This window comes from Bos javanicus, chromosome 8, assembly GCF_032452875.1.
Source record: "Bos javanicus breed banteng chromosome 8, ARS-OSU_banteng_1.0, whole genome shotgun sequence".
NCBI lineage: Eukaryota > Metazoa > Chordata > Mammalia > Artiodactyla > Bovidae > Bos > Bos javanicus.
Window position 1 is genome coordinate 30,615,130 of NC_083875.1, and position 12,119 is coordinate 30,627,248.

The window sequence follows — 12,119 nt, forward strand, 5'->3', positions numbered from 1 at the left end:
TAAAGAACAAATTGTGTTAAATTGACAAATTAAATGATTAAAATTCATGATATAATCATATGTAATGAGATAAAAATTTATAGAAGACTGAGGTAATCCCATAAGGAGTTCAACAAAAGTAGAGCCAACATAATTTTCCATCTCCTCTCTGATTGTCATCTTCTCTTTACTGAGCATCCCTATGTTAAAAGTACATTCTCTAGTATTGGTTGTAAAAGCATCTTCATATGCTTGATAGGAAAAAAAGAGTAGAGTTTCAAAGAATGAAATTAATAAAATTTCTACTTTTTACTCAGGTAAAAATTAAGAAAATTAGTTAGATTCTGTTTTAAAAGCTTGTTGACTTTTTTTAATTCACTGTCTGAAATGAATGCCATATGACTTTTCCTCTTTTTAGAAACTAGCTTAACATCCACTTTAAAATGTATACATTTTTACCTTTTTGATATTTTTTTCATGAAGCTTATATTATTCGTCCATTTGGGGAAAAATACAATGTATACTTAGAAAAGATACACTCAGTGAAAGAAGATAAACTATTTATTTATTTAAATAGTCTTTGTTAGTATTTTAGAAGTTGATTTGACTTGGTAACACAGTGTTTGGATATAATTTTATTTATCCTTACATTCCATGTTCTGTTGGTTGGCTAAATGGCCCATTTCTACATATAAACCTTACTGTATTTAGAAAAAGTTGCAAGTTAGATGGCAAGTGCCTGTGTTTTTTTAATGTGGATGTAGCTGTGTGAGTTTCCAAATCTGTGGGTTACTGACTGACATTTACTTATCTAAAACTGGGTAGTATTGCTAAAGTACATTAAAGTGAAATGAGGGTATAAATTGCTGGAGACTTAAAATGTAACTGCACCTGGGTCCTAGTAATGTTTCAACTCAAAAACTGATGTTCCCAAAAAGAAAAGGTGAGTGGACAATGAATCATCGCAGAACACAGGGACTGGAGTGAATTAGTATGATGACCAAACTCATTTCTTAAGAGAGCTTTATTCATCTTACACATCACCTTCTTGGTGAAAAGTTGGTGTGGTCATCAGCTTCAGGTCATAATCACTCAGGAAAAAAACCAAGTCATTTAAGATTTTATTTTTTCTCTCCAAAATAATTTTTGGGGATTAGTAGATAATGATATGTAGAATGGCCTTAATGCTTCAAAAAGCTTGACAAGTGTAGTTGGTTTGTTTCTTCCCTTTTTATCATGATTCAGAGGATGCATAATTGATTATAGCAGGCGAAACGTTCATACATTCAACAGGTATTTATTGAAATGCTGTGGTGGGCAGTCCCAGACACTACATGACTGATACACACCCTCGCCATTCTTAAAATAAGTACCCTACAGTTCAGAATAAATGAACTCAAAGGAGACAGCAGCTTGCTTTGCTTTATTATACTTATCCAAAATAGGCACAAGTAGAGTCTGTATTTGATCATACACATAGGCCATGTCTGTGGCACAGCATATGCATAATTTATGCATGGTTTATAATATGCGTCTTGCAGTTATTTATGAAGCATAATAGTTTTTTTTTTCTGAAAAAAGATATCAAAAAAAATCAGAAATGTCTGTAATGCTGTTACTTTTAAAGTAGATAACAGACATCTAAAATCTTCAGGCCATTCCTACAACTTTCGAAGGATCTGAATAAATTAAATCATTTGCCTCTGTCCTAATGGAAGAAAGAAAATATCAGGTTATTTTTGTTGTGGATCCCTGGAGACTTTGCAGTAGCAGAGGACGAGGCAAAGAAAGTGTTTGGTTTTATTTTGATTGCTGTTTGCTGCCATTATCTTCTTGGTATAATCACTGTCCATGGTCACCTCCTTGTGCCCGTCCATGTGCCCGTCCTTCTGTAGATGTGTTTCCATGTCAAAGGCAATTTCTTCCTCGAGACTGAAAATGTAAGTGCCCAGGGAGCTATGCGAGCATAAATCAAAGCTGGAAGATTTCCTCCATCCTCTTCTCTCTCCATGCATCCCCCAATCCCAGTGTATAAACATTCCCTTCAGAACTGAAGCTGACGCCTTTGGAAAGTTTTCACAGACTTATTAAGTTGCAACCCTGAAGGTGTTTTGTTGTTTTGACATTAGAATTTTGAGAGCTGTGTGTGTGTGTGTGTGTGTGTGTTGCTTGCATCTTGAAAATGTGATTTTTTTCCCCCCTAACTCAAAGGTCAGGTACTGCAGTTAACCCAGAGTGAAATCCGTTGGCAGAGTGCTCACTTCTGCATGAGTCCGGAGGGGCTCAGCTCTTAGCAGGGTAATAGGTGATGAGTTGCTTATGCTGTTCATGAGAGTACTGTTGTGTCTATGCTTTGTCCTCTGATGTGGACAAATTACACTGTTACATCTGTGAGTTATGTGGGTATAAACAAATACAGCAGTTAACTCCCTAACTGGCTTGCTTTCTTGAAGCTATAGCCAGAACATAGCTTGTACTATCAAATATGAAAGAGCAATATATTTGAATGAACAAGAAAGCCACAGGACAATCCAAGAATAATATAAACAAAAGTTATTTTAAAACATTGGAGGGAGTACTTTATGCAAAAGAGAAACTGGATTTATTGTTTCAGTCCCTCTTTTCCCCCTTCACCTCTTTCAAGAAAAGGCAAAGCCACAAGTGAGTGGCTGTATGTGTCTGATGGCTTCTATAAACATAGCAGCAGCCTTCAGATGGCTAAAATAAACATGTGCGTGTTACTGAAGGATATGTTTACACAAACCATTTGCTCAGCCTCTGAAATAATGAATAAATGAAGATTTTACTGAAATAATTGGTGGGATTTTTGTGTTTCTGCTGATGCCATAATTGAATGGCACCGAAGAGACTTTTATCAGCTATTTTCCATGTTACACGTGTTAGCAGTTCCTTTCTATGAGTTGAATACTTCATTCTGTGGTGACTTTACACATGTTTTTGTAAGAAATTGTCGTTTATTACTGCAATTCTAGAGAGTTGCTTGATTTCCCAGGAGAAATTTAGCAGCCAGTAAAGATTATTTGGATCTGATTGGTCAGGAGAAGGAGGGCAAAAAGGAAGGAATAATAGCATTCATTTCATACATTTAAGTCTATTTGCAAAACCCTCTCCTCAAACGTGTACCATTTTCATTGCTTCATCCTTTAAACATTTCTTTGTAAAATATGTCCTCAATGACCCAAGAATGAATATTTAAACAAAATAATTTTCACTATTGTGTTGCAAATTATGTTTGTATGTAAAATATACATATGCATATAACATGTATGCATGAATGGTGTGCATGTACATGCACATGTATGCATGGGTGTGTGTGTATACATGTGTCATGTACAAACATATGACATGTGTGTGATGCTGGTGGTGTGTGTACTGGCTTTAACACCAAAAACATTTTAGTGTATTGGGATATAGCTGATTAACAATCTTGTGAACAGTTTCAGGTAAACAGTGAGGGGACTTAAGGATACATATACATGTATCCATTCTCCCCCAAACCCCTGTCCTGGCTTTAGGTAATGTTAAGAGTTAACTTGTATTTCCACATTAGCTGTAGACCATCCCTACAAATTCACCAGCTTAGCATTTCCTGCTTTCAGTTTGTTATCTTGACACATAACTACAGTACAACAGCTGGGTTGTTCCTGGAGTTCCTGGGGGGGAGCTTTATTCTCAGAGTGCTGAATTTCCTTTTCAGCTGTCAGCTCTAACGTGTATTCAAAATGTTCAACTTTTTACACACCATTCTGGGTCCCTAGCACCACTCTGGGACTATGATAGAAATGCTGATAAGGAGGTGGCTGAATGGGAGAATCCGGTTCAAGGAGGGGAATTTGCAAAAGCCAAAATCGCACATGACCATTGTTTGGGAGCTAGAGCTGCTAACTACTGTTGCTCTTTGTATTTGGATATTCTATTTAAAAGAATTACTACTACGTTTTCATGAAAATTATTTGCACCTATTAGGAACCCAAAAATTAAAGTGTGAGCATTCTTAAAAATAATCTTGATCTGGTGTTTATACACACACAGTTATCTGTAATCTGGCTGTTGAAAAATACATTGGGGATTTGTTGCAGTTTTGCCTAACTTTCTCCATTTGTAAAGAAAGATTTGCACAACACAACGTTTCCTTTTTATCTAGGAAACTCTTCAGAAGACTTCCTAAGAAATTAATTGTATTCCAGCCAGACTTGCATGCTGCCATCCCACAGGAAATGGGTCAGCAATCCATTAAGATGCCATTAGATAATCTAATTTGGAACTTAATCTCTAAATTAACCATGCTCCATACTTGAAGCATACTTGAGAGAAAGAAAAAAAGTTTACGTTTGAATCGATAGGGGAGCCGAAGCGTGAAGAAGGCTGTTTGTTTTTTCTGTAGCTGTGGTCACGTCTCAAGCCGTCTGGTAACCAGGAGAAACCAGACATGATGTAATTCCAGATTGAACTTGAACTTCAGGGACTTAGGATAGGGGAACAATGGACCGTAGGAATCAATAATGTCCATTTTCCACATGATTATGTTTGGAGCTTTACGTTAACCTTCATGGGAGAAGCAGCAGGATCTGCAGTGTGACTGAAATGGGATGACCAGAGACAAGATGTCAGAGGAAAGAAAACAACTTTTTCCACGATATTTTCTGAGCAGCACTGCAGATTCCAGCAGGATTAGAAAAGTTCCCGCTCTGCAGTAAACGAGTGGCCTGTTCAGAGCACTCTTTGTTCGCTTAGGTAGGACAAACTTAATCTTACGTTTCCTGTCAGATGATTTTTGGCTGCACTAGGGGAGAGGGAGGAGCATGATGCAGAAAATTCCCAAATGTCAACCTTGCTGATTAACCCTTTGCGATGAAAGAAGTACATTAAACACCTACTTTATTTGAAGATGTTTAATGGAAAGTGCCGTATTTACATATATATTAATTCCCCAAGAAATTAAGCTCTGTCACTGGCCAATGCACCATTTAATAACTTCCCTTTTTCATCCTCATGTTTGCTAGTGTTATTAGGAGGTATACAGTGTGTTTTTAGTCATATTTACTTAGATGACAAAGTGTATGAATTGAGTAAACAGGGTAATAAATGTAATAAGAAACTACAAAAGGAGAAAAAGGCAAAAATTCAAGACATTGAAGAAGACAAATTTTGAATATTCAGAAATTGTAGAAATTTACAGTTATTCTCTCCTTTGTTAATTTTTGTTTTATGACAGGTTTTTTTGTACATGTGAACAGAGCAGCAGGCATAACATAAAAACATGTTCAATTCCTTAATTGTTTGTGATTTTATGCTTCAGAATTCTGATATCAAAAAAAAAATGATTCTCTTTTAGAGGTGAAATGGTGCAAATAACACTGAGTTTTGCTTTTAAAGGAAAAGCATCTGGAAAAGGATCACATTTTGCTTTTGTGTAAAACTTACATTTCTATTTAATTTAGTATGCCTAGGGTGATTTTCTCTAGTGAAAGACACTGTTTGGAGGCACTATTTTTGTAGAGAATTTTGTCTGCTGTTGAAGACTCACATATGCTAATAAGGGGGCTGTAGCACTGGTAACAATAGCCCTGAAAAGGAGCCGGGGACAGAGAGGAATACAGACTAGAGAAAGAGGAGGGAAATCCACACACAGGATTCTCTATGGGAGGAGATCAAATAACTACTTTGAGCCTGATAATTCTATATTTTTAATTGGCTGAAACCTCCCACAGCTACATAAATTGTTATATACATGTGCATCTGTATACTGTAATTTATTTACAATAATGATCCTCTACCATTTTCAGTTCTAAAACACGGAAAGTATCTAACATAGTTTTGTTTTTTAAATTTGGCCGGTTTAGGGGAAGAGTGTTTTTCTTACTTATGGCTAAACATTTTAATGAAATAAGTTTTTATTACTCTCAAGTATATTGATTACCTTGTTGAAAGGTCTAGGATTTTGTAAGAGCTGTTTACTAACGGTACAGACATTAGAATGAGCACATTAGACCTTTAGCTGCAGTGGCTGCATACATAAGGACTCTTCGTGCCCTGTGCTGTTCATTAAATAACATATTTCACTAGCATATACCATTATTTCACTTAGAAAATGCTAGTACTCACACATGGTAAATTTAACATGTCATCCAGCATGCCGTGATAACAAAACACATCTGAAACAACTGAATATAAATTAATGAGCTTTGATGGCCTACCGATTTGATATGTTATGTTCCAAAATCGTTGGTCCCCAAAGAGTAGCAATAAAGCAAGCTATTTACCTACTTAGTTAAGAAACAAATACATTTCTCTTTCATTACTATGAAGTGCTATTGCTTGCAGTTAGAATAATTCCATGAGCCACCTGCAGTTTATGATATTTGGTGTTTCCCAGAGAGCCCACAAGAGTACTTTGCAGTTCAGGTAAGAGCCAGCCAGGGAGCTTTCCAATACAGATTATTACAAATAGTAACAATCATTAGAAATCATCTTGCATGCAAATAGGATCATTCCAATGGTAATAATGATCCTTAAAAAATGGGGAAATAAATCGAAGAAACCCAAGACCTGTGTAAAGCACTTTGTATGTTTTACTTCTGGTTTTATGCATCAGAAGTGGAATGCAAGCAAGTAGTTTACAGACATGCAGCACCATCTGTATATACATCAACAAATGCAAGTGTTGTCCTCAGATGAAAAGCATCTTGAATTAGATAAATAAAATTCACTTTTTTGTGTGTTGAAAAGTTATACTTTTTAGGGAATTCCATTGTGCCTAAATGATATGGACCTTAATTAATAGAAATCTCTTGTGTAATTCAGGGAAATTATGAATTCTTGCTTAGTAATATAAATAATACGTTTCACAAAAGAGGGAGATGAGGTGAAGTGTAATGGGGAAGAATGTTGGACGGCACTGCTAGCTTTCAAATTCTGGCTTCTACAACCTAACAGCAGGAGTTGGGCAAGACACAATTTTCCAGCTTCAGTTTCCTCATCTGTAAAGTTAGAATAATAATCATACTTTTCTTATAGATGTATAATGAGATTTGAAAACTTTTAAATTAGCTCTAGCACGTAGATCAATGCCTGGCAAATAGGACACACTCTGTAAATGCTAGTAACTGGTATATTTAATAAATACTGCTTTCTTTGCTCTAATACATGAATGAATTCTTAGATATATTATTTTTATGTAATAATTTAATAATCTGTAAGTATATGGGTACTTAAATACCACTCCTATATTCCTTCCCCTGGCCTAAGTGGGTTTTTTTCACAAGACATAGTCTGTAGCATTTCTATTATATCGAAATAAACTGCCAGTCCAAATGCACACATCCAGGACAGCATGGTTTCTGACTTGATACTTAATTATACTGCTCTTGATTGGTTTTTCCAGCAGATTTTAGCTGTTAATAGGAAAAGTGTTTATTGTGCATTTGGGGAGAGATACTAATACTTATGTGTTGATGTTATGGAAACAAAATTAGGAACGTTTAGCCAAGGAAATAATAAACTTTCCTTCTTGGGGGTATTTAAAACAGGAACAGTGGAACTAAGGGCAAATCTTGCTTTTAAATGAAAGTATTTATTTTACTTATTATCTCCTGCTTTCTGGGCCATTGCTTATTTTTATTGCTATCTATAAGTAATGTGGCTACTGGTACAGTTTAGGTCTGTGTGAGTATATACAGTTCTCGGTGCTTCATTCCTGTAATATATTTTTTAAGCTTCTTGAAAGAGTACAATCTCTAAAGCAGATGTGGTAGTTTTAGGATTAAATCAGTATGCAAAATCTGAATGGGCGGTATGATTAGTCCCCTCAAAAGTATTAGAACACTGGATACTTTGGTATTTTATAACATGTTTGACACGTGGGTTGCCTAGCCCATTATCAGATGCGTATTGAAATTTGCCGTTCTTCAATTTGAATAATTGAAGGAAGCCTGTGTCTTTGGTTCTTTACTCAACTTAGATTCCATATATGTTTTTTTTTTTTTTGTACCCATGGTTCTTGGGTTGTTACCAAGTTAAAAGCTAAGAACCTAATCCTTTTTGGCCTAGAATACACAGTCACAGAATGCATAACTTTTAAAAAGCACAACCATCAACTTTTGACTTGCCCAAAGGAGTGTTCTCACTTTAATTCTTTGTCTCTTTACTCCTTTTGGATGCAAAGACTAACAATTTTATCCAGTTTGTCCTGGATTTTAAATATATAAAAAGTGTATCATTTTTAAAAAGAAGTGGGTATCTTCTTCCTCCTTAATCCTCACCATAAGTTCACTCTAATAGAACTTCAACTAGATTTGTTTTCAAAGGAGATAGATATATCAAATTTCAGAGCTGTTTGATCACCTAGACCAACCACATGTTCTGTGCACAAGTCCGCTGCAATACTAGCCAGGTTATAATCCAGCAGTGTCTTGAAGCGAATATGTTTTGCCTTTAGAAAACTGTGTTCAAAAGTTCTTTTGAATGTTTGGTTAATGTCTAACTTCCCAGGGAAGCAATGTAATAGTTAAACGGCCATGGGAATCAGATAGAACTAATTCACATCTGAGATGTTGGTGGGTAACTTTGGGTGAGTTTAAGCCTCAACTTTCTCATCTGTGAAAAGGGGATAATGATGGCAATGTCGATAATTCACTAAGAAGATTAAGTGACATAGGATGTGTGAAACACCCAAGATGATGATATCTTATTTATAGAAGGCCATCAGCATGATTATCTTCTGGAAGTTTCTCCCTCTATGCTACTTCTGTCTACTGGAACCATGTGGAAGATATCTATATTTCTTTTCAACTCAACTATCATGTCTTGCCTGTCTCCCTTTACCTGTTTTCAAATGATATAATTTGGTGTATTTTTTCACCGAAGTAATGCCGTACAGTTTGTTTCTCCTGAAGAGTGATACCGGGAAGAAACACAATGCTTCCGAGATAGTCTGATCAGAATAAAATGAAGCCATACCATCACTTACCATTAATGTAATTTGTTTGTTTGCTTCTTCCCTCTGGGGACCAACCACATCGTATATTTAACCAGAAGCATATGAAAATATTACCCGTGAGGTCAGATGTATTGAATTGTTTTTAAGAATTTTTATTTAACTTTTAATTCATTTTTAACGAAATATCTCAATACATACTGAGAGCATATATAGAGTAGGAGTCATTAGCATGAATTCTGCTGTGTGTTATGGTATTGTCAAAATCTTTGGGGCCTTTTTTTTTTTGGTGCCTGATTTTTGCACGAAGTGCTTGTATTATTTTTTTTTTCTTTTACTAATATGGCAGGTATATATATATTTTAAAGATGTGCTTTCAGTCATGCTCATCTTCTGTTTGCCTTTTAAAAAAAAAGGTGATTTGGCAATGGAAAATTTAATGAAGTCCAAGTATGTGCGTGCTTGAAGATATACTGCTGAAAGGCTTAATTTGACTTTGAATATTTTGAAATCTTTCAATTATATTCTTATCTCTTAATAGAGACACAGATTATTGGATTGAAAATTAAATTCCATATAATTTTCATTCTATTAGGAATTAAAATCAGTAAGCATTTTACATATAACTAGTTGGTATATGTACATAAATATGAAAGTGTGTTTATTTTATACATTCTGGTGATTATCGGCATTGACTTATGTAGAGAGAGTTGATATTTAAAAAGCACTGTTACCTTTTTACCCAAAATACTGTACAATTTGAGGCATTGTTTTTTGAAATTAAATGATCTAGGTTATTTTGTTTGATTAAACATTTTCCTTTATTATAATCTTTGAATTAGTTTTACCAGATTTTTTTCAATGGTACTACCAAAAAGTTCTAAAAATATCTGTGCTTATAATTTTGAGTTTAACCTCCAAATTGGCAATAAGAGACTTATAAACTCATATATGGGGTCTGCACAGTGTTAATGTCTGAGATTTATTTCTCCCCAAAGACTCATAAACAGTATTGACAAATATATCACACACTGCAATTTTGACATGGTCATAACGTAGGATGGGAGGTTTGAAAGGTTTAAATAAACATCTAAATTGAATTTGTTAGATACTCTGCAGCAAGAGTCCTTTTAGTCACTAGCATCTATTTATTTTTATTGAGGATTTTCCAAAGGTAACAATACATGTCTTTTCTAAAGAACTGAGTAAGAAAGCTATTGCAAATTAAACCCTGAATTTTTATCTTTTCGGCCATTAATTGGTAAACTTCTCCATTTAAGAGCCACATCTATTTTCAAGCATTAAAATACACTTTATTTTCCTAAAGTATGTAGTTTCTAAATGACTTCCTAGAGCCCATTTAATTTGGGACTCATTAATTTTGCAAAGTGATTCACTTGTTGTTGACATTGTCTTTTACTGTCAAGGATTATCCATTTGAGCTAGTCTTTTTGTTTTTCATACATGCTTCATGCTTTAGGTTAAAAAATAAGGAGATCCATTTTTGTCATTTATTTGTTAAGAAATGATTAGCATCAGCTATGGCCAGTAATGAGGATTGATAAGGTCATTTTCTTTACAGATCTTACCTTTCAGTCAGTAAGATAATCATAGGTACAGATAATTATGATACGAGGTAGAGCTATTGTAGTACTATATAACTAAGTACAGTAGAAGGACAGTAGAGGAAAAATATTTAATAATGTGTCATGTAACACTCTTCCCAATCAGTGATGCAAAGTGCAGAAATACTTGTTGAAGATGTGTGTGGGAAGAAAGAAATATGTGAAAACAATTAAGTCTCTTAGAAAAAGTTTCAATAACAACTTTTTATTCTGTAGAATTATGATTTTTCATCTGATGATGACATATCTTTTTAGTGTCAGTTTTTGGTTTCAAGTATTATTTGGTTACTCCTGCATAGTTAATTTTTGTTAATATGCAACATCTCTCATTCTAAGTCCAGAGATGCCAGTTTTCTTATCATAGGGGGCCAAATTGCAATGTACTCATGAAACTATGTGATTATGAGCAACACTTTTAGAAAATAAATAGTTGGGTGTGATTTGGAATATTTAATTGATTTGCTTGTTTATCCAAAAAGTATTGAGCACCTATAATGTACTAAGTACTGTGTTAGATGGAGAACAAAAAGAGAAATGAACTTTGTTTTTATGGAGCTCATAGTCTAATCACAAAATCCTTTGAGCATAAAAGGTTACTGTGAAGTTTTTCCTATTAAAATATTAACTCAGAAGTATGTACCTAGACATGTAATAATAAGCCTAATTATTTCTTTAAAAGTATCATGAGATTAAAAAAAGTTACATACCAAGTTCTTTTGTTTTAATCCAAGCTTTTTCTTTGTGGGGGTGGGTGGGTAGGGAAATTGTTTCTTCAAGTTAATATTCCATAAAGGTTTTTGTACCTTTGGAATTCAAACATGAAAAAAATGAGGATGTCTAGCTTGATAGCTACAGTAGTAGAATCCATCTCACTTCTTGCTTCCAAAAATAAAGAAAAGAATGTAAATTAAATTTAGAGGATCAATTAAATTTAAAACACTGAAGTTGTGTTTCCATGCCAGATCATGATAAAACTGGGTATGGAATTGTCAGTTGGGTGTTTTCTTGGTTCATGATTATTTGTGCAGCTGTTACTTAACTGACATTCACTCCAAGTTGAATATTGAAACTAACAATGCGTCTGGTTAGGTATACTCGAAATGTATGGTATGGGGTTGTCTATGATATGTAGGTCTTGTGTTATTTTCCTCTATGTGATATTTGTTTAATGAGGGATTATGCCAGTAGCACACTCCGGGAACTGGTGATGGACAGGGAAGCCTGGTGTGTTGCAGTCATGGGGTCGCAAAGAGTCAGACACGATTGAGCAACTGAACTGAACTGAACTAATGCCAGTAGCAATTAGACAACTGTTTTTCAAATTTTTTTGTTTTAAATAACCCCAAATACAGCATAGGTGAAATTAGAGTCAGTTGGAGACGGGCAGGACTCTGCTCTGCTTACTCCCTGGGGAGCTCTACCCACACCCCTCTCCCAACTCCCAAACTCAGAGCAGCTGGGGTGTGGAAACATGACTGACGGGGAGGAAAAGGTTTCTGGTGTCAGCTTCAAACTAAGTATTATGCACCAGCCTTCCTGGAAAATATACTTTCTCTTAT

At 34.9% G+C, this 12,119-nt stretch overlaps 1 protein-coding gene across 9 annotated transcripts in view; it reads left to right on the plus strand.

The window, feature by feature from the left end:
* Positions 1 to 12,119, plus strand: part of NFIB (nuclear factor I B) — a 257,521-nt gene that overhangs the window by 238,303 nt on the left and 7,099 nt on the right. The gene's annotated exons all lie outside the window — the stretch shown is intronic.